Raw genomic sequence first — 21,024 nt, forward strand, 5'->3', positions numbered from 1 at the left:
GCCCAAGGTTCATGGCCCCATTCATTGCACCCTAGGACCAGTACCACTGCAGTGTGCACAGAGAATGTCTGCACCTTCTGCAGTGACTTTAATGTCCAATCATGCTTATCATTGCGTACACTAAATCATTAAATCAGATGTAGGCATGTTTCTGCTGCCTTTGTCAGTGCTGCACAGTGACTACAATACAGCTCCTTAAGCTTACTGGCAGCAAATATAGGGCCTGATTCACATTACGTTTCCCCATGGGATTGCGCCATTATTAAATGCTTGTGTGAATCAGGCCCAACATATGTTCCAAATATCAAATGCTACCTTGCTGTGCTTTATGATTGATATAACTCACTGACTTACATATAATGTAGCAAATATAAAATGGGTTATGCCATGTCTGAATGATATAATGTTCACCTTTATATGTGACGGGACAACCCTGCCAAGAACTACTCAGACACCAAATAATAGTCATGGGGTGTTTATTGGAGTTCTTAAAGAAAAACATTGGTTCAGGGATTCTTAGGATCTTTAGGTCCACCAGGCTTGGGGAAGTTGGTGCTAGGGCAGTCCCTCTCTATTTTGACTTCCCCAGCCTTAGGCCGCCTCCCTCACCCATGTGTTCCTAGTCGCGGTTAGCATTAGTCAACAGTGACCTCTATTTGTCTGTTCGGCTGACTATTTCTAGAGGTGGTTTCCCTAAGTGATGGCTGCCTAACTTCCTACGGGATTTCTAACTGTCCCTCGCCTAGCTCTGCTTAGTGTCCTGAGGGAGTTAGGGATGGTGGCTCCTTCCACTCTGTGTCACTTTCTCAGCTCTCATGCTCAGGCTCACCTGTCCCTCTCCATACTGGGTCCACAAGATGTTCTCTTCACACCATATTTCTGTCCATCTGATTTTGCACTCCACCTTCCTACTTCCACCCTTTGATGTTACTTCTCTTCCTGCTGCTCGATTCCTCCACTTACTACAACACTGTCTTCTTTTACCTCTGATGTAATGCTGCTCCCATCCCTCTCTACTATGCCACTTCCTTGTCACAACTAACCCTCCACTGCCTTGACCACCTCTCCTCTTCTGACACTACCCCACTTCGCTACTACCTCTGGCTACTACCACCTCCTTAACTGCTACTACCACATCTTTCTACTACTATGACTACCTCTCCCTCCCACTACTTATCTACTAAGCCCATGAGCACTTCACTACTTCCACTGCTACTACACTGTCCTACAATAACAACTACTACCTGCTCCTACTCCTACTGCTACTACACTCACTCCTTACTCCACGCACAAACACCTCACCGACCCCTCTCTCCAGTAACCTCCATCCTCCTTCTGCACTCTGGTCTCTTGAACATCCTCCTCCCTCACCCGGCTTACCCACAACTGACAACCCCCTGGCACACCCTTAAATATCACATCCTCTCCCAGGGTTTGCCCATTATCCTACCTATCCCTTACCTTACTTCCATGAGTGTGATGGGGGAAGGGCTTGAAGAGGCTGCAAAAGGGCTTGTAAGCCCCACCTCCTTTCTCCCTTGCTGTTTGGAGTACATTTATCATCCCAGCAGAACTCCCCGACATCACCAAATGGCAATTTTTCAGTAGTACCAGCAGAATGGCTGACAGGCTGTGTCAGGCAAGATCTGTGAAATAACAAAGAACTTCGATCCAAAATGCTTGACTTTTTGCACCAAAATATCACAGCTAAACTCTTCACAAGAAGCCATATCTCTCTGTGCTTATGTCAGTTTCAGTGGACCCTTGCCTTGAACAGATTTCTGTGTATGAGAAATTGACTAGGGCTACAAATAATGTTTATAATCTAGATGTAAGAGAAAACCGCATTGTGAAGTGACAGCAAAGGAACATTAACCTGGCCTGGCTTCAAAGCACTTTGCTTCCTGGGAACAAGATCTGCCTCCCTTCAAGTGAACCAGCCCCCGGGGCATATGAATAGACAAGGGTTGTGGATCTCGCACCCTGGTCAGACTCTGTGGCAGTGCTCCAGCCTGGTAAAATCGATTTCTGGGACATATAGGTGTGACTTTTTAGCAGCACCTCCCCTCAACTCAAACTGGGGAGCTTCAAAGGCAACTCCATTGCAGCATTGGACATGACATGACACTGGGGGTTGGGAAGTATGCCCTTATTTGGAAGACAATACTGGCCTATTTGGAGCAAAACCCTGTTCTGAATTAATAAACGTTAAGACTTTTATTTCTGCAACCAGAAAACGCAGTAATATGACAGTTTAACAGTTTAAATGTAATTTTGGTGGCATTAGAAGAAGACATTATTGCTTTCCCTAGCAGGTGGGGGACACAAACGGCAGAAAAATGTAAATCATGGGAAAAGTATACATGGTATAACTTTGAAATTTAATGCAAACATGCTTTGTGATAATAGGTACACATATCTAAAATGGTTGAATTTTAGGTGAAGCGGTTCCCACTAGAAATGGCAAAAGATTATTAGAACGGCGAAGCGATATTGTACAAATGTGGGCATTGGAATTACATGTTCAGTGTAAAATCTGGAATCTGCCTATGTGATTTTCAAAAGTGCCATAACTGCAAAACATGTGCAGTGTATGTCATAACTGATTTTGGCTAAAAGAACTGTGGGGGGTGAGGGCATGAGCATTGTAAGCTCACACCATAAAACAGATGTCTTATCCCTGAAGTCCAACTGGTTGACAGGAAGGCGGTAACAGTAACCCCTGACCAATCCAGTTGTTAGAGGCATGTCAAGCCAAAGGTCTGCCCCCATAGTAAATCCTGGGATGTCATCCGCCCTATAAAAGGTGGAAGCTCACAGAGACAAAGGACACTCTCATCTGAATTTCCCAGCTCCTGCGTATCCACATGTTCCATATTCATCCTGCAAGACTCCAGATTCCACTGCCACGCCAGAGTATAGCTGACCCTATCCAGGCAGGACCATTGATCCAGAAAAACCCCACTAAAAGTCCCAGTAACTCAGGGAGAAAGAGGAAAGGTGGCTGAACCCTCATTGGGATTATTCAGTGCTGCCCGCTTGCCCTGCTACCCAATCAATCCAGCTGAGGTGCCACTGTGCCGTGACCAGACCGTTGCCCAGCTGTTTTCTTCTAGGAGAGCAGGCTGCTGTGACCAGTGACCAGATATTGCCTCGCTGTCCAGAAACTCAGTCCGCTGTCCAAATTACCCCATTCAAGTGCTTGTTGTGATTATTTCCCTTCCCCAACAACCACAAACTGCATCCTTTGCTCTGTTATCTTGTATTAGGTCCAATCCCATAGAAATCCCCTAACTGCCTTAGCAGAAATCCTTAAAATTGTCAGAATCCTTTGTGTATCCTGTTCATTGATTTCCAAGTGTTAGTGCTATTCTTCCACTAATTTCTGTCCTGGTGTAAGTCCTAGTACTATTTTGATTCAATACATTAATTCTCCCTAAAAGAGCGTGAAAGGGGTTAAAACTGCAACTCAACCTTTCTATTTCTATTCACGGGTGGCATTTCTCTTTTCTAGCCATTAAAATCTAGTTTAAGTGAAACTTGTCCTTTTCTTTCCAAACCGATTTTCTCTGTCCGCTGCTTTCATTTTTAAAACCGAATTTCCTTTCCCATTGAGAATTTCATCCTGTCAGTAATTTAGAGTCACTCTTTCACTTTCTTATTATCCCTGTGATGTGCATCTGTCACTATGCATAAAAAACGCAATCCAATTTTGTCTATACAACCCATTTTTTAAACCGCTTTGACATTTAAACCCGTGTAAAATAAGAAAATGCAATTTCTACGTGTGTAATTTGGCTGCACTGTGTTTTTCACTTTCAAGTTGATTTTCTGAATTGTATGCTCGTTGTTAGGACATTGCTTGTAGTTTGCTAGTGTTCTTACATCCCTGATACTGCTATAATTCTTATTTGCCTCACTCATTCAACCGCACATGTATATCAAATCTTTACTTATTCCGAGTGCTATTTTGTTCAATTGCAAAGGGTTTTAAATCCGATGTTGCCTCTCATTTTGTGGGGGAAGGTCGGATTTTAATTCTGTTTTTTGCCTGGGATACCTGACTCCTTAATGGGGGTTTGAGGTAGTATTGCAGGGCGAAATGTTAACTGGGGTGCTATCTACCTGAAAAGTAATATTGCTCTCATTCATTTGTGCTTTGTGTATGTCATATTAGAAGGTCAAACTAAGTGTATTTCATCAATTTACCCTTTAATTATCACCCCATTGATGATTGCTGCCCAATATTATGTGATTTTATTTGAATTTAAAATAAATAAATATTGTATTACCACCCACCAGCCTGGTTCATGGTCCATTGTGACCCGGGGTATTTGTAAAAGGGGGTGTGAGACGATTTGGGTGCCATCTCCATCTGAATTCCTAGGAAATAAAGTAAGAGTGTTTTAATTGTGAGCTGCATCCTAGGCCAGTGGCAAGAGTCCTGGGCTGGTGTGTGATGCATGATTAGAATCCTTAACAGATTGGGGGCTTGTGCCAGGGATTGAGAAAGTGTTGCCACCCATGACAGCTTAACACAGCAGGCTAACATGCAAGGTAGTGATACGTTGTGGGGTTAGAACACTGTGTTACACTGTAGAAGCGCCTTCCCAAAACATAGACCCTAAGTATCAGGCCTGTGTGTAAAGATACATTAAAATCAACCCAGAACTCGACAAAAAGCAAAAGAATACAGGTTGCCACTATATAAATAAATTAAAAAGAAACAACACTCTCCATAATGACCACAGTAGAGATAAATATGGCCAGGCAGCACCTTCTGCATAAACTATTTATTAGAGGATAATGGGCACACCAAAATGAGGAGGTCTGGCCAGGAGAAATAATGCAATAGGTCACCGCCATAGACATGGGTTTTGTGACAAGACGGTGGCCTGTTACATCAAGCCTTAAGTGATTTCTAGATGACTCCAAATCTTAAAGAAGAGCAGATTCAAATGGACCGAATCACAGCATACATATATCTGCACATGGGGATTATGCAAAAAAAAATTGAAGAAAATAGAACTCTTGTGCAAAACCAATCTGAACTCTTAACTCAAATCCAGACTGAGCTGAAACTAGTGGAAGGGAAATTGCAAAAGAGCCAAGATTCTGAGGTCCAAGTTGAGAACTACATCAAACAGCTAAAAGAGAACATGGCTCTACAACAGCAAAATAATTCAGACCAAGAGGCCAAATGAAATGCATTAAGAGTGAAGTGTCAAGAAAAGGTTGACTCTTTGGAAGAGAGTCAACTGAAATTAAAACAAGTAAGATACAATAACGACAGTGTAGAGCAAATGGCCACTTTACAGAATCAGATAAAAAAATTAGAAGAGGAAAGTAATAAAACAACTCCACTTTCAATCAGAATTTGATGAAGAGCTCCAGAAATTAGGCGCCATAACGCAACAAAGGGATGACCTGGATTAACAAAGGGCCACTCTGTATCAGGAGAAAGAGGCCCTATACCAGGAAATTTGCAATTTAAAAAACAATCTGGAGAGAAGGGAGTCAGACCTTCAGGGACTGACTGACATAAAAGAAGAACGTGAAAAATGTATGGGATATAGGAGACAAATGGAACTCCCGTTAGAGCAGGTCATAGAGGCTCTAAATGTGCAGAAAAGGAGGTTCATCTGCAACAGAAATGGCCTCAGTGTTCCCAGAAACTATAGGTAGCGCAAAGAGACAATGAGGCCCTCTGTGAGGAGAAATATTGACTCCACAAGCAGTTGGAAGCTGAAGAGCGGGTCATAGAGGCCAGTCAAGCCCTGACAGCGGAGCAAAAAGCTCAAACCTTTGCCTACTATCAAGAGGTAGGGGCATAGACGGAGAAACTAGGGAGGTTGGAGAAAGAATATGCTAGGCTAAATCCAAACTTGAGGGACCCCGAACAAGTAGAGAGGGACAGGGCTACCCCTGATCACAGTGTGATGCCCTCTGTACTAAGGGACTCAAACCCATTTAATACTTTGTGCACTGCTGACTTCATGTATACTGGTTCACATGAGCCAGAAACCATGAGGGCGTCAGAATTAAATAGGCTGATGGATCTGACAGGTCAGTGCCCCTAAGAAATTAATGGATGGGTGTCCCTGTATAAATACAAAAATGTTATGGCTGATGTCTCTGACCAGGAAGCCTCCTTTGAGGAGAAAGTCAGGGAATCAGATCTTCAGAAGCACTATCTCCAAAGGGATGATTTGGTTCGATTTGCAGAAAAGCAGCATGAAATGAGGCCCCAAAAGATCATTCTGAAGACCTCCACCCAATCAGGGCAGTGGGGGGGGGGATCTTCCCCCAATCCTGAAAGCAGAGAGGAGTCAGAAGACTACTCTTCTGTGCGCCATTGGGGAGAAGAAACTAGGCCCACCATTTTGCGAGCCACTCACTATCTTAAAGAATCAGGGATTGCCTAGAAGATCATAAGGGGACCTCAAACAGTAGCGGCTCTGAGTCTGAGGGTGAGTGGACTCAGGTGATGTGGAAAAAGAAGGCAAATAAGCAGAGGAGAGTTCAGGTGAAAGACCCCATCAGGCAGATCAAGGCTATTAGGAATTTCATAACACTGTACCACAAAAATCAAAATATTCTGTCTGGGAGCATCTGCAACTCTATGAACAAATGATGAACTCTTTTCACATCAAAGATTGCCAGAACTGGATACATTATGCTAAATAGACATTTTCTCTGTAGTACTCCAGCTTCTTTGCTGGACTGGAAGATCAAAACCATTCAAGGTGGTCCACCTACAAGGCGGCCATCTTGAAGTAATTTCCCACCCACCGAAAGCCCCAGGAGGCTCGCAAGGCAATGCAGAGAAGATCAGGCCCCAAGAGAATTTGTGCAGGAGCTAAAATGCGCCTTTGCACAAACTACCAGGTGCGTGCACACTAATTCCAGAGACTTCATACCCACTTATTTTCATGCGCTCCCAAAATACATAATGACCCAGCTGGTGAGGGATTTTCATGACAAAAGATCCCTGGACTGGGTCGTAGAGCAGGCTACCTGGATCTATGAGGTCCAAAACATGCAGAAAATAAAAAACAGATAAAAAACACAAACCAACCAACACCCTCGCTGCTGCTTAGGTGGCGGAGGTGAAGGTTGCCCCCATTTTACACCTTGAAATGGGGGGCCTAAAAACAAACCATCCCAAAGTCAGCCAAATCAGAGGCAAAAAGGCCATCTGATGAATCGGCAACAGCTGTAAGTCAGGTAGGCAACCCCACCAATGGGACCCCTAACTCTCCTGATTACATCTGTCCCAGATATAAGGGCAACCAACCTATCTTGGGGTATGTATGGACTCCCCCAGCCCAAGGGAGGGGATCCAACCAGGTAAGTACTGCCCCAGCAACCTTCCCTCCTAACTTCCCTCAGGAGGGCAGTAATCCCACAAATCCTGGGTTAAGTTTCTTTCCCCAGTATCTACCAAACCCCAACCTGCAGGACAACCCTCCTTTCTTTCCCCAATTTCAGGAGTCCAGACCACCCAATCCAGGAGAGGGGAGGCCAAGGGTGGAGGGTTACCAAAATCCCCAATACCCAGGGTACTCCGGGAGAAGGGATAGTTACCGTTCACGTGAACCACCTAGGTATGAACAAGGACCCCGTACCAGCCGGAGCAGGTGTCCCAACTGGAGCGCCAGGTCCAGAACCTCATGCAGGATCTGAGTCGCATGTTGAGGGCTCAGCAGAACCCTCAAATGAACATAGCGGGTCAGAACCTCTCAAACCAAGGTTCTGGCACCCCAGAACAATGATGGGGAGAGAACCCTGACAAATCACTGGTTCCAGAGGAGGAGGCACGGGAGGAAAGGGTGTGTAAAGCCCTAGATGAAGCCTCCTTCCTCACCCGTGAAAAGCCCCTGGACACCCCAGAACCAGTACTAAAGTCTCCTGCCCCTGGAAATCTGCAACCCAGGGAACATAGGGTGGGTAGGAGAAATAAAGAAATTAAAAAGGCCCATTTTGTGGAGAAAGTTAGTGTCATCCAGTTTGAAGGGGAAGAATCCTTAGAGGATTCTGGGAAGAGAATCTTCTCCTTCAGGGACGGGGGAATTCCTCCCAAAGAAAATGGGGTCCCAATAGATCTGAATGAAGACTGGCTGGGTGTGGGGACTGATTCAGAGTCACCCATGCCTGAACCCCAGAATTGTCATCCTGAGAAAAAAAATTAATGGAGGGATCCTCCCCACAAAGTGGTCTAGTGACTGCCACCAGGTAAGAGGGGGCAGCACAGAGCTAAGGGAAAAAGAGGATTCTGAAATCCCATCTATTTCAGGATGCAACATTTTTGTTACAGATTCCCAGACTCTAGCACAGGAAATTGTTCTAAAACTCCACCATGTCAGAGTCTAAAATAAAGAAATTGACCACCCAGTTTGCCCAAAATGCCCATTACCTTTGCCCGCTTGAGGAGAAGGAGGGGAGATTCTATGCTCCTGTTTGAGTGCAAGGGCAATGTGCATTTTCAGCACTGGTGGAAACTGGATCCCAAGCCACTCTTCTGTCTAAAAGGGCCTTCGATCAGCTAAGTTCAGGAAGGGGGGAGAGACACCAGATCCCTCTCACCCCTCTTCCTGGACAACTCCAGAACTTGGACGGGAATGAAATTCCTGTCCTAGGGACTGCGGATCTGGAAATAAAAATTGGGCGACATAAGGTGAAACACCCAGTCATAGTCGTGACTCCAGAGGGAACCCCCTGTCTAATAGGGAATGACATCCTTAGCAGGTTGTCTCCCCTAATAGACTGTGTGAACAAGGTCCTCTGGACTCAGACTAACCGGCCAATAAAATTAAAAGAGAATGCCAACCATGTTAGTTTAAATGTCACATGCCCATTGGTTGAACAAAAATCTGATCATATTGAGTTTAATTTCCAAAATAATCATACACCTGACATTACAGTCATGGCTGTAGGACAAGAAACTGGTGATAGGAACTCCACTCCATTCCTGAAAATGAAGTGGCATTCCACACTGGAAAGAAATATTTTGAAATTTTATACCAATTCACAATCTGAAAATCCCAAATCTATAATCAAAAGTGAGGAAAAACCAGCTCAAAGTTTAGCTGACATTCAGAAAATTATAGAACAGCTATTCCTCCCTATTCAGTTAAATGAGGGGAAGGAGTCCGAGTGTGCTTGAACAACGGAAAGAGCTTCATCAGCGAAGCCATGTTCAGAAAACTCCCAAAAGATCCAGCCACTCCCTCATTTAAATTGATTGATAAGTGGGAAATGGGCCTGGAAACTCCCAATTACAAACATCTCCTGCCTAGCAGGTGCATGCTCAAAATTTCTATATGTAATAAAAGCTAGAGCATAATTGTTGGGTCGTGCGAGATGTCCCTGCTGCATTCTATTTAGGCAGTGACTGTAACGCTCACCTGATTCCCACAGAGGCGCCGACCTGTTCTGGACTGCTATGACCTCTTCTAAGGTGATGTGCAGGACTCGGAAGACGGACTGGACCGGACCCCCAAACCTCACCTGTCTGGCCCGTAGAAGAATCCTTCTGTAGATGGAAAAGGGGATTAACTGTCTGCTGAATAATGTGTCGGATTCCCCCCCTTCCCCCTCTCACACTCCTCGAACCCCCTCCGCGATTCCCCGTAGAGTCTCACCTTAGAGTCTGAAAGGACGAGCTCTCCATCCTGCTTCCGATACAGGGGCGCGTTGATTTCCAGTTACTTCACTGGATCTCGGGTTTGGTGAGTATTCAACTCCGCTTGACTTTTCCGATATGAGGCCGTAAGTATTCAGTTGCAAAAGTTCAAGCCTTAATTGTCCGTTGTCCTTTTCTCTATTTCAGATGCAGGATGAAGAATCCGCGTAGAGGAATGGATTCACCGAAGGTAAACTCTGGTGAGTCTTTTTGATGGATGGTTCCCTTAGTGATCTTGCTTTCACCCACTAATGTGTGTGTCTTTTTCCCCTTAGGGGCCGGGGTACGGAAGTGCCAAAGAAGCGGCGCCGACCCGAGGTGAGGAAAGATTGTCCCAACAATAATCAGGTAAGTCTTAAGGTGGAAGAATCAGGCCTTCCTCAATCTGTTCCTTCGCTCACCTTTGTTTTGTCTCTTTTTCTCTTTAGGCGCTGAAAGGCGACGGATGGTGCCAATGGTCGCTGAAGAGCCCGAGGGCGACCTCGTGAAGGTGAGTGGAATGCGGCGCTGCAGCGAGCGATGCGATGCGCTTCTAAAAATAATGTCTTTTCTCAAGATCGTCGGAGTGATGGTTCCGGACTCCGGATGGAGGTAGGTAAAGTTCAATTATTCACCTTTCTCTCCTTTCCTTCTTTTTCAGGTGTTCCAGGTTGCAGGCGGGCGTGGCTGGAGCCAGGATGCAGGAGCAGACACGGTGAGCGTCCAGCTGCTAGATGCAGAACAACGCGAAGCGTGAGCTGCTGTCTGGGCGTGGTTTAAATAGCCCTCAAAGTAGTTCCAGGTAAGTATTCTTCCTCAGCCACGCCCGAGTGGTAAATAGTCCCATAGGTAAAATGGTCCCTTTCAGACCTCAAGGAGGTCTGGATCCGGCAGCATGGTCTGCATCAGGTAAGTCCATCCAAGCACTCCCATAATGAGCCTGGCGCCTATGGTGCCAGGACTGATGCCTTCTATGAACCTGGCGCCAAAGGCGCCAGGACAATGTCCAAAGAGCCCCTATAAGGGGTTGCTGGGTCCCTCCCTGGGGACATGATGTCTGCTTTCGGGGACGCTGGGCCTGAACTGGCTTCCCGGGAGTAGGCATCATGACAGCACTCTCCCCCAAGGCCCCTCCCAAGATTGTTCCCTCCGGGGGTTTTGGTTTGTTTGGGAAGATCCGGTGGAATTTCTTAATTAATCGAGGTGCATGTACATGGTCACTGGGTTCCCACGACCTCTCCTGAGGCCCGTATCCTTTCCAATCGATTAGATAGAAAAGTTTTGACCTTAACATCTTTGAATCTAAAATGTTCTTCACCTCGAATTCAGGTTCTCCATCTATTTGACTGGGTTCTGGAGGCTTGATTAGTCTGGCTCCAGGTTGCACTGGTTTCAAAAGTGACACATGAAAAACAGGGTGAATTCGCATGTTAGCTGGTAAATCAAGTTTAACGGCCGCTGGATTGATTATGGGCGTAATGGAGTAAGGCCCCAGATATTTTGGATTAAAAGTTCGAGGTCCCTTGAGCGATAAGTGCCTGGTAGCCAGCCATACTTGCTCCCCAATCTGGTACTGAGGTGCTTCACTCCGATGCAGGTCAGCATTCTTCTTGTATTTTCTCTTGGCTTGTTGTAAATGTGTAGTTGCTTCTTTGAAGGCTTGGGTAATTGTAGAATGCAGATGGTCCACTGCGGGCATTCCGAGGCCTTGAGGCGAGTCGAGGTCTGAGGTTCGAGGGTGATGCCCATATAAAGTATAAAAAGGACTTTGCCCAGTTCCAGAGTGTACCGAATTATTATATGCATATTCGGCTATCCAAAGAATGTCTTTCCAGTTACTTTCAGATTGCTGCAACATACACCGTAAATATTGCTCAAGGGTCTGATTCGTCCTCTCTGTTTGACCATCGGTCTGAGGGTGGTGACTAGTCGATAATCTTACATCGATTTGTGCCAATTGACAACATCTACGCCAAAAGTGGGAAATGAATTGGCTTCCCCGGTCTGAGATTAGTACAGACGGGAATCCATGTAAACGAACAATATTTTCAAGGAATTCTTTGGCTAGAACTGAAGCTGAAGGTAAACCTTTCAATGGAATGAAGTGGGCCATTTTGGAAAATAAATCCACAATAACAAGAATAGTGTTATATCCTGAACAAGGAGGTAAATCCGTAATAAAATCCAATGACAGGGTGTGCCAAGGTGCTGGCGGAATGTCTAAAGGTTGAATGAGACCGGCTGGTCTTTTCTTTTGGCCTTTATTTTGGGCGCAAACACCACAGGACATCACAAATGATTTAACATCTTTTCGCCAAGAAGGCCACCAGAATTGTCGTTTCACCTTTTCTTCCGTCTTGGCAATACCGGGGTGCCCTTCTATTAGTGTATCATGATAACGAGAAATAACGAGCTCTTGTAATTCCTTGTGTGGCAGAAATAAGCGCCCTTGGAAATAAGGTAAATCATTATTTATAGTAAAGTCAGATCCCTTTTGTACCCAATCCTGTAAGTCTGTAGGGTCCAGGAGTTGTTTAACTCTAGCTTGAATGTCTTCAAGCGTTTGTAAAGAAGTCATGCCCAAAATTCTCTGTTCGGGAATTATTGGTACAGCTTCTGAGTTAGTATCAGTTTCTCCCATTCCTATTCGGGATAGAGCGTCCGCTTTGCCATTCTTACAGCCAGGACGGTAGGTGATTACAAAATCGAATTCCGCAAAAAACAAAGCCCAACAGAGCTGTCGAGATGACTGAGCCTTGGCGGTGTTTAAATACTGTAAGTTCCGGTGGTCGGTGATCACCGTGATGGTATGTCTAGCGCCAAGTAGATAATGCCGCCAGGCTTTAAAGGCGGATTTAATGGCTAACAGTTCTTTGTCAGTGATTGTGTAGTTAACCTCGGGTGCCGAGAATTTTCTGGACCAAAATGCAACGGGATGCAGTTGGTTAGTTTCGGGATCTCTTTGAGACAGGACAGCTCCCATGGCTAGGCTGGATGCTTCAGTTTTGACGACATAACGGAGATCTGGGCGCGGGTGCTTCAATACAGGTGCAGAGGTAAATTTAGCTTTTAGTTCCTGAAAGGCATCCTCGGCTTCTTCAGACCATTCGAAACGTTTATTTTTCCTTAAGAGCGCAGTGATGGGTTGAACCACACGAGAAAATTCCGGGATAAACCTGCGATAAAAATTGGCAAAGCTAAGCATGCTTTGAACACCTTTCACTGAGCTAGGCGATGGCCATTTGAGGATAGCATCCACTTTTCGTGAGTACATGCGGACTCCTTTAGGTGTCAGGATGAAACCAAGAAACTCGACTTCTGTGGCATGGAAAACACATTTTTCAAGTTTAGCAAATAGTTTGTGTTGGCGCAATTTCTCGAGAACTGCCCTGACATGTTTTCTATGATCAGATTCTGAAGAGGAGTACACAAGAATGTCATCGATATATACGACAACACAAACATCGATGAGTTCCCGAAAGACATCGTTCATGAAGTATTGGAAGGCAGCCGGTGCATTGCACAATCTGAAAGGCATCACCTGGTACTCGAATAGCCCATATTTGGTGCGGAAGGCAGTTTTCCATTCATCGCCTTCCCTTATTTGCACCAGATGGTAGGCCCCCCGGAGATCTAACTTGGTGCATATGCAGGCATCCTTCACCTGGTCAAGGAGTTCAGGGATCAGAGGCAAAGGGTATCGGTTTTTAACAGTTATCTGGTTCAATGCGCGGTAGTCAATACAAGTTCTGAGGTTGCCTTCTTTTTTAGGCACGAGGAATAAAGCCGAGGATGCAGGAGACTTAGACGGGCAAATAAAACCATTGGCTAGGTAGTGATCTAGATATTGTCGTAAATGAAGATTCTCGGGTTCGGTAAGGGCATAGATCCTGCTGCAAGGTGGTTGTGCACCGGGCAATAAATCGATCTGGCAATCGTACGACCTGTGAGGCGGTAGAGTGTTGGCCTGTTCCTTTTGGAAGACGTCTTGAAATTCTTGGTATTCTGGCGGTATTTGCAAAATGACAGGGGTTACTGTAGCTAGGCCAATATTTGGATTTCTTGCATAACAGGTTTGTGCACAATCTGGAAAGGTTGTCCTCTTTGCTCGCCAGTCAATTCGAGGATTATGTGTTTCCAACCAAGGGATTCCTAGAATTACTTGAAATTGCGGAGCCTTGATTACATCAAACACAATTGCCTCCCGATGTCTGTCTTGACCCAACAATGTCACTTCAGTAGTGGAGTGTGTTACCGGCCCAGAGGCGATTTCGGTTCCATCCACTGTGGTGATGACATCCTTACTGGTTTTAAGGTAAAGAGGGAGGTTGATCCTGGAAGCCAATTCACGATCCACATAGTTTCCTACAGCCCCACTATCGATGTATGCCTTAATGGCATGTAACCGCCCAGGCTGCTTCGGATTTAAGAGGACCATTGGCATGATGAAATGCGAGGTCAGAGAGTTAGTTTTTAAGCTCGGCAAGCGGACCCCTACGCCTGTCGGGCGTGGTCGTTTCCCGACTCAGATTCCATCAGGTTCTTATCAGCGACTCCTACCGCCTTCTTAGACGGTTTTATAGGGCAATCTCGTAAAAAGTGTCCAGAAGCCCCACAATAAAGGCATAATTGCATTTGCCGTCTTCGTTCACGCTCTTTTTGAGTTAAAGGTCCTTTAACCCCTCCAATTTGCATAGGTTCAGTAACATCGGCACCCTTGGGGTTAACATGGGTTTTGACCAAAACCCGGGTCTCAAACTTGGACCGATCTGCCTTTCTGTTTTGAAGTCTGTGATCTAATTGGACCACCAAGTCTATATATTCAGAGCAGTCTTGGGGTGGATTTAAGACCTGGGCCAGGACATCCTTAAGTTCTCCACGTAGACCTCGATGGAATAACGTGATTCTTTTATCCTCCGGCCATCCAGTCTCCACAATTAACCTATTGAAGGTCGCGATATAGGCTAAGAGGTCCAGGTTACCCTGTCGTAGGGATAGAAGCTCGTTGTCCAGGGCCTGTCCCTGAGAATGCCGCGCAAAAAGTCTTTCCATGCTTGTCTGGAAGGCTTGAAAGTTCCGAAGAATTGGGTCATCTTGAGTAACCAGTGGAACTGACCAATCCGCAGCACAGCCGCTGAGATATGATAGTACAAAAGCGACCTTGGTTTGGTCGTTAGGGAAGGCCCCAGGTCTGCAGAGGAAGTGCAATCGGCATTGATTCATGAATACGGCGAACCTTTTGGGGTCCCCGGCAAAACGTTCCGGTGGGGCCAGTGGCATATTTCCAGGTAGATTAATTTGCACGGGGTTATTTGAGACCACTGGGGCGGAATTACCCCCAGAACCTGGTAAAGGAGTTTGACCAGCCTGACCTTGTAATAGCTGTCTGGCAAGATCATCAGTTCTTTCTTTAGATACAATTAACTCTCTCCTGAGGGCATTCGTCTCCTGGCGAGCGGAATGAACTTCAGCCCGTAATTCCCCCAATAGCTGGGCCAGCTGGTCTGTCTCGGAAGTCTCCATAGTGCCCGGGTGGGAAATTGTAGGTAGGCTTTGCGTTCTGTAACGCTCACCTGATTCCCACAGAGGCGCCGACCTGTTGTGGACTGCTATGACCTCTTCTAAGGTGATGCGCAGGACTCGGAAGACGGACTGGACCGGACCCCCAAACCTCGCCTGTCTGGCCCGTAGAAGAATCCTTCTGTAGATGGAAAAGGGGATTAACTGTCTGCTGGATAATGTGTCGGATTCCCCCCCTTCCCCCTCTCACACTCCTCGAACCCCCTCCGCGATTCCCTGTAGAGTCTCACCTTAGAGTCTGAAAGGATGAGCTCTCCATCCTGCTTCCGATGCAGGGGCGCGTTGATTTCCAGTTACTTCACTGGATCTCGGGTTTGGTGAGTATTCAACTCCGCTTGACTTTTCCGATATGAGCCCGTAAGTATTCAGTTGCAAAAGTTCAAGCCTTAATTGTCCGTTGTCCTTTTCTCTATTTCAGATGCAGGATGAAGAATCCGCGTAGAGGAATGGATTCGCCGAAGGTAAACTCTGGTGAGTCTTTTTGATGGATGGTTCCCTTGGTGATCTTGCTTTCACCCACTAATGCGTGTGTCTTTTTCCCCTTAGGGGCCGGGGTACGGAAGTGCCAAAGAAGCGGCGCCGACCCGAGGTGAGGAAAGATTGTCCCAACAATAATCAGGTAAATCTTAAGGTGGAAGAATCAGGCCTTCCTCAATCTGTTCCTTCGCTCACCTTTGTTTTGTCTCTTTTTCTCCTTAGGCGCTGAAAGGCGACGGATGGTGCCAATGGTGGCTGAAGAGCCCGAGGGCGCCTCGTGAAGGTGAGTGGAATGCGGCGTTGCAGCGAGCGATGCGATGCGCTTCTAAAAATAATGTCTTTTCTCAGGATCGTCGGAGTGATGGTTCCGGACTCCGGATGGAGGTAGGTAAAGTTCAATTATTCACCTTTCTCTCCTTTCCTTCCTTTTCAGGTGTTCCAGGTTGTAGGCGGGCGTGGCTGGAGCCAGGATGCAGGAGCAGACACGGTGAGCGTCCAGCTGCTGGATGCAGAACAACGCGAAGCGTGAGCTGCTGTCTGGGCGTGGTTTAAATAGCCCCCAAGGTAGTTCCAGGTAAGTATTCTCCTCAGCCACGCCCGAGTGGTAAAATAGTCCCATAGGTAAAATAGTCCCTTTCAGACCTCAAGGAGGTCTGAATCCGGCAGCATGGTCTGCATCAGGTAAGTCCATCCAAGCACTCCCATAATGAGCCTGGCGCCTATGGTGCCAGGACTGATGCCTTCTATGAGCCTGGCTCCAAAGGCGCCAGGACAATGTCCAAAGAGCCCCTATAAGGGGTTGCTGGGTCCCTCCCTGGGGAAATGATGTCTGCTTTCGGGGACGCTGGGCCTGAACTGGCTTCCCGGGAGTAGGCATCATGACAGTGACATTCTCAATCGGTTTGCAATTAATTTGGACCTTATAAATTACAAGGCCTGCTTCCGACTAGGGGGCAATCCCATGGGCTCTGATGATTCTGAAAAAGCATTTCGATCATCCCAATTGCTGCCATATGCAGTTGAAGTTCAAAATGGAGAGGAGGTCAGCATCCCGACAATTCCCACTTGAATTAAAAATTAAAAGAGGACAGAAACTGCAAAATTCTGACACCTATGTACATCTCAATGCCCATCTGCAACAGCAGGGGTTGGGGTTAAACCCAACACCATTAGTCAGTGTATAACACTCTTCCAATATTGATGGGTGACAGCGACCCTAGGAGTATCACTCTGGACGCAGGAACCATCATTGGAATGGCGGTTGATGACCGACATTTTTCCATGGATCTAGGAAACAAACTGATAGCACCAATTCCCCAGGACTGCTATGATAATGACAATGACTATGACGATGACATACCACCAGAAAGGATCTTTACCCAGCATTGGGGTCATTTCCTGGTGTACTCTTCCTGCCCTTACAGGGAGCAAAGGGTGACCTGTGACATCAGGCAGGATATGGTGATATTCCACGTTCACAATGAATGCCTCTCCTACCTGAAACCCTCTGTCCAGGTTAATACTCTAACCAGAGACCTCGCCACCGTGCTGGATGAGGCCGCTGAGATAGCGAACCCCAAAGTCTTTCAGGCTTCAGGCAAATTGTTGAAGAGTGGGTCTACCTCGCTGGTGCCTGAGAGACGGAGGAGCAAAAGCAAAAGTTGAAACAGATTTTCTTAGAATTCCAAGATATCTTTGCTGTTGACTTGTACAACTGTGGTCGCACCGAGATACATACTACCACAATTCAAATGGTCCCTGGAATGAGTCCAGTATTTGTGAACCAATATTGCTTTCCTCTCGCATCTATGGAGTCCCTGAAAGAAATGATCAAAAACCTTAAGTCCCATCGGATAATTCGTCCAGTCCACAGCACCTTTAATAATCCAGTGCTGGGGATTTTAAAACCAAACGGCCAATGGAGACTTTGTGCAGACCTTAGGGAGCTGAACAAATGGGTCCGCATGTGCCGATGGCCTCTCCCCTACATTGACCAAGGGCTGGCCCAGATCCAGGGGTTAAAGGTATGCACCGCCATTGACCTGACAAATGGATACTGGACCGTGCCTGTCAGTAGGGAGGACCAATTCAAGCTGGCCTTTAACTTCGAGGGCAGCAGTACACATGGACCCGGACTCCCTTTGGATACATAAACTCTGGCAACTAATTCAAAATCTTCCAACACAAGGCCATGCCCAACTTGGGTGAAAGGGGTAACCTGGCCTATGTGGATGATGCTCTGATCAAAAGCTCAACTGTGGAGGAACACATAGCGGAAATCCGTTATGTTCTGACCCAGTTGAGGGTTGCTGCTGCAAAACTGTCCTTCCAGAAGGCACAGTGGTACAGGACCCGTGTCAGCCTCTTGGGACATGAAATAACTCCTGAGGGTCTCTGTCCCTAGGAGAAGAAAGTGGAAGCACTATTAAAACTAAAATACCAGACAACTCTGCGTGAGCTGAGAAGCCTCCTTGGACTGATTAATTACAGTAGGAAGTTCATTGAGGATTACGCAGAAGTACCAAGACCCCTGATCCAGCTGTTAAAGGGGGGGGTCAAGTGGGAGTGGGGTCCAGAACAAGCCAAGGCAGTAAAACAACTCAACAGAAGTCTCTCACAAGCACCCTGTCTAGCTTACCCTGTCAAAAACAAGGAGCTCTTTTTGGAGACAGGGTTCTCGAATACATGCTTGACAGCAGTATTATATCAAAAGCATGACAAGGTCAATTAAGCCATCTCCTATGCAAGCAAGACTTTATCCTCGGTGGAGGAAAAATTCAACGATTGTGAGAAGGCATTCCTGGCGACAGTGTGGGCATTGAAAGATTACCGCCCCTTCATCCAGGGGGAACACATCATAGTGGAGACTCCACACCAGCCTTTTCAATATCTCCAAAGAGACAGAATCCGGGCAGGAAATGTGAGTAATTCCAGAATTACTTCCTGGATTCTGTCCATGCAAGGCTTTCCTGTGGAGGTCAGATATGGCCAAAACAAGAAGAGTCCCCTCGCGCAAGGTATGGCTGACTTGCATAATTGTGCCAGAGAAAACTGTCTCGAGGACGAAAGTCTCAAAACCAGGACAACATGGAGGTGTACCTGAATTCCCTGCACAAAGTCTATGAAGAAGACAACTGTGAATACCCACAGTTTATGTGGACGGGTGCTCCTACCATCTTGATAACAATGGGGAAAAGGAACTGGTGGCCGGTGTTGGGAATGTCTGGGTGAATGATTCCCCAGAACCCTCGGCTGGGTACAAAATCGGTCCCCGCAGCAGTCAAGTGGCAGAGCTGATGGCAGTTCATCAGGCCATCCTCACTGCCGTCTAACACCAACTCCACAAACTGGTCATAATCACTGACTATGTCTGGAACGGGTTTGTGGAGCACCTGGTTAATTGGAAAACCAGAGGCATGCTGTGTGCTAACAACAAACCACTTAAACATGGCAAGCTAATACAAAATATTGATGATCTGGTCACCTCTAATGGGATGATCATCTATTGGAAAAAGATTAAGGGTAATTCCAGAATAGACGGGCCAGACAAAACTGGGAATGACCTAGCTGATCAGCTGGCCAAGGCCAGAGCCATCCAGGGGGATCTTCTTGAGATCGAAGCCCTGTTGGGGGAATCCAGGTCACTGCTGTCACTAGGTCCCAGACAAATGCTCACAATGCACTCTCAACTGCCCAGTGGAGTAAGAAGACCCCAGATGCTGATTTAATCATGGCACAAAAAGGAGATCTGATTATTGGAAAATGTTATCAACACATTGAGGACCCTGAGAACTTTCCTCTGACGGATACAAATTGCATTGGGAAAGAGGAACTCAGGGTGTTGATGAAGTGTCCAAAAATTTTCCGAATCCAAGAGGGTTTGCTGTTAAGGAGATCCATCTCTGGTTGTGACCAGTGGGTGGTACCTACCTCATTCCGAAGCCTGATGCTAAGTCACACCCATGACGCGGCCACAGGCGGTCATCAGGGGTTTCATACTACTCTAGAAATCTTGCGGGAGGTTGCATACTAGCCACACATGAAGGGGTGTCTTGTGTGTGCACAATTTCAGCCAAGTTCACTCACACACTGAGCTCCCCTGCAGAAGAGAGGGATGACAATGCCTTGGTCAGATTTACAAGTAGATTTCATCGGGCCTGTGATTCGCTCCTCTAGGGGGAACAAGTACATGTTAACAGTAACATGCTTGTTTAACAAATGGGTGGAATGTCTCCCGGCCCCAAATTGCAAGGCAGAAACAATAGCTGGCCTGATGATCAACCAAATCTTCTCGCGTTTTGGACTATCCCAAAGGATTGAGTCAGACCGAGGAAGTCACTTCACCAGCGAAGTGATGACAAAGAGGTGGGAGCTACTTGGGGTAAAAAGGAAACTTCATATTGCATACCGCGGTCCTCTAGTGGGGGAGTTGAGAGGTACAATAAAACAATTGTGAGCATCCTAAAAATGTTTGGAGCAGACTCTGGGCCAAGTTGGGACATCCGATTACTGCTTGTCCTGATGGCCATCAGATCTACACCATCTTCTGCGACCAAAATGTCTCCATTTGAGCTAATGACTGGACGAAGGATGGTGCTACCTCAGCATCTGCTCTATAGAACACAAGAGCAGACACTGATAAACACCTCCACAACCAATGACTATATTGGAGATCTAAGAAAACACCTTTAGCATGCTTTTGTGTATGCTCAGCGGAATCTGAAAAAATCAGCAGAGGGGATTAAGACTCAATATAACGTAAAACAACCAAAAAGGACTACCAAGTGGGAGACAGGGTCTACTTGTACAATTTTCAAAGGAACCAGACTAAGGAGAGTCAATGTCTCCCCTCCTGGCACGGTCCTTTTGAAATTTAGATAAAATTTCACCTGTTGCCTACAGAATCTGCATCCCCCAAAGGAGAGCTGACAGAAGAGAAATGGGTCCACATTAATCAGTTAAAGAGTTGTCATCCCAGGCACACTTTGCAGCTGATTGTGGATCCAAGGGAAAGTCAAAAAGAAGAGACATCTGGAGAATAAGAACAACAAAAAGAAGAACCAGAAGGGAAAAGGTAGGTCCATACGTATATCTATCTAACAGGGAGTACTTTTCTATTATCTTTGCAAAAGTGCCTCACATAACCATGGTGTAAACATAACTATCTTTGCCTTGTTGAGTAATTATTTACAGATATTGTTTGAATACTGGAATGAACGTAATGTATGTGTGTCCCACTGATGTCAACCTTCCGGGTAGACAATCAGTGGGAAAACGTTGTAACCTGTCTTTATTTATTCAAT

The 21,024-nt window shown here is 46.2% G+C and overlaps 1 long non-coding RNA gene across 3 annotated transcripts in view; it reads left to right on the forward strand.

Annotated features, from left to right (window-relative positions):
- LOC138582200 (uncharacterized) overlaps positions 1–21,024 on the forward strand; it is a 402,442-nt gene that overhangs the window by 200,011 nt on the left and 181,407 nt on the right. The gene's annotated exons all lie outside the window — the stretch shown is intronic.

Source organism: Ambystoma mexicanum, chromosome 3q (genome assembly GCF_040938575.1).
Source record: "Ambystoma mexicanum isolate Mex_15411 chromosome 3q, UKY_AmexF1_1, whole genome shotgun sequence".
In the NCBI taxonomy this organism is placed as follows: Eukaryota; Metazoa; Chordata; class Amphibia; order Caudata; family Ambystomatidae; genus Ambystoma; species Ambystoma mexicanum.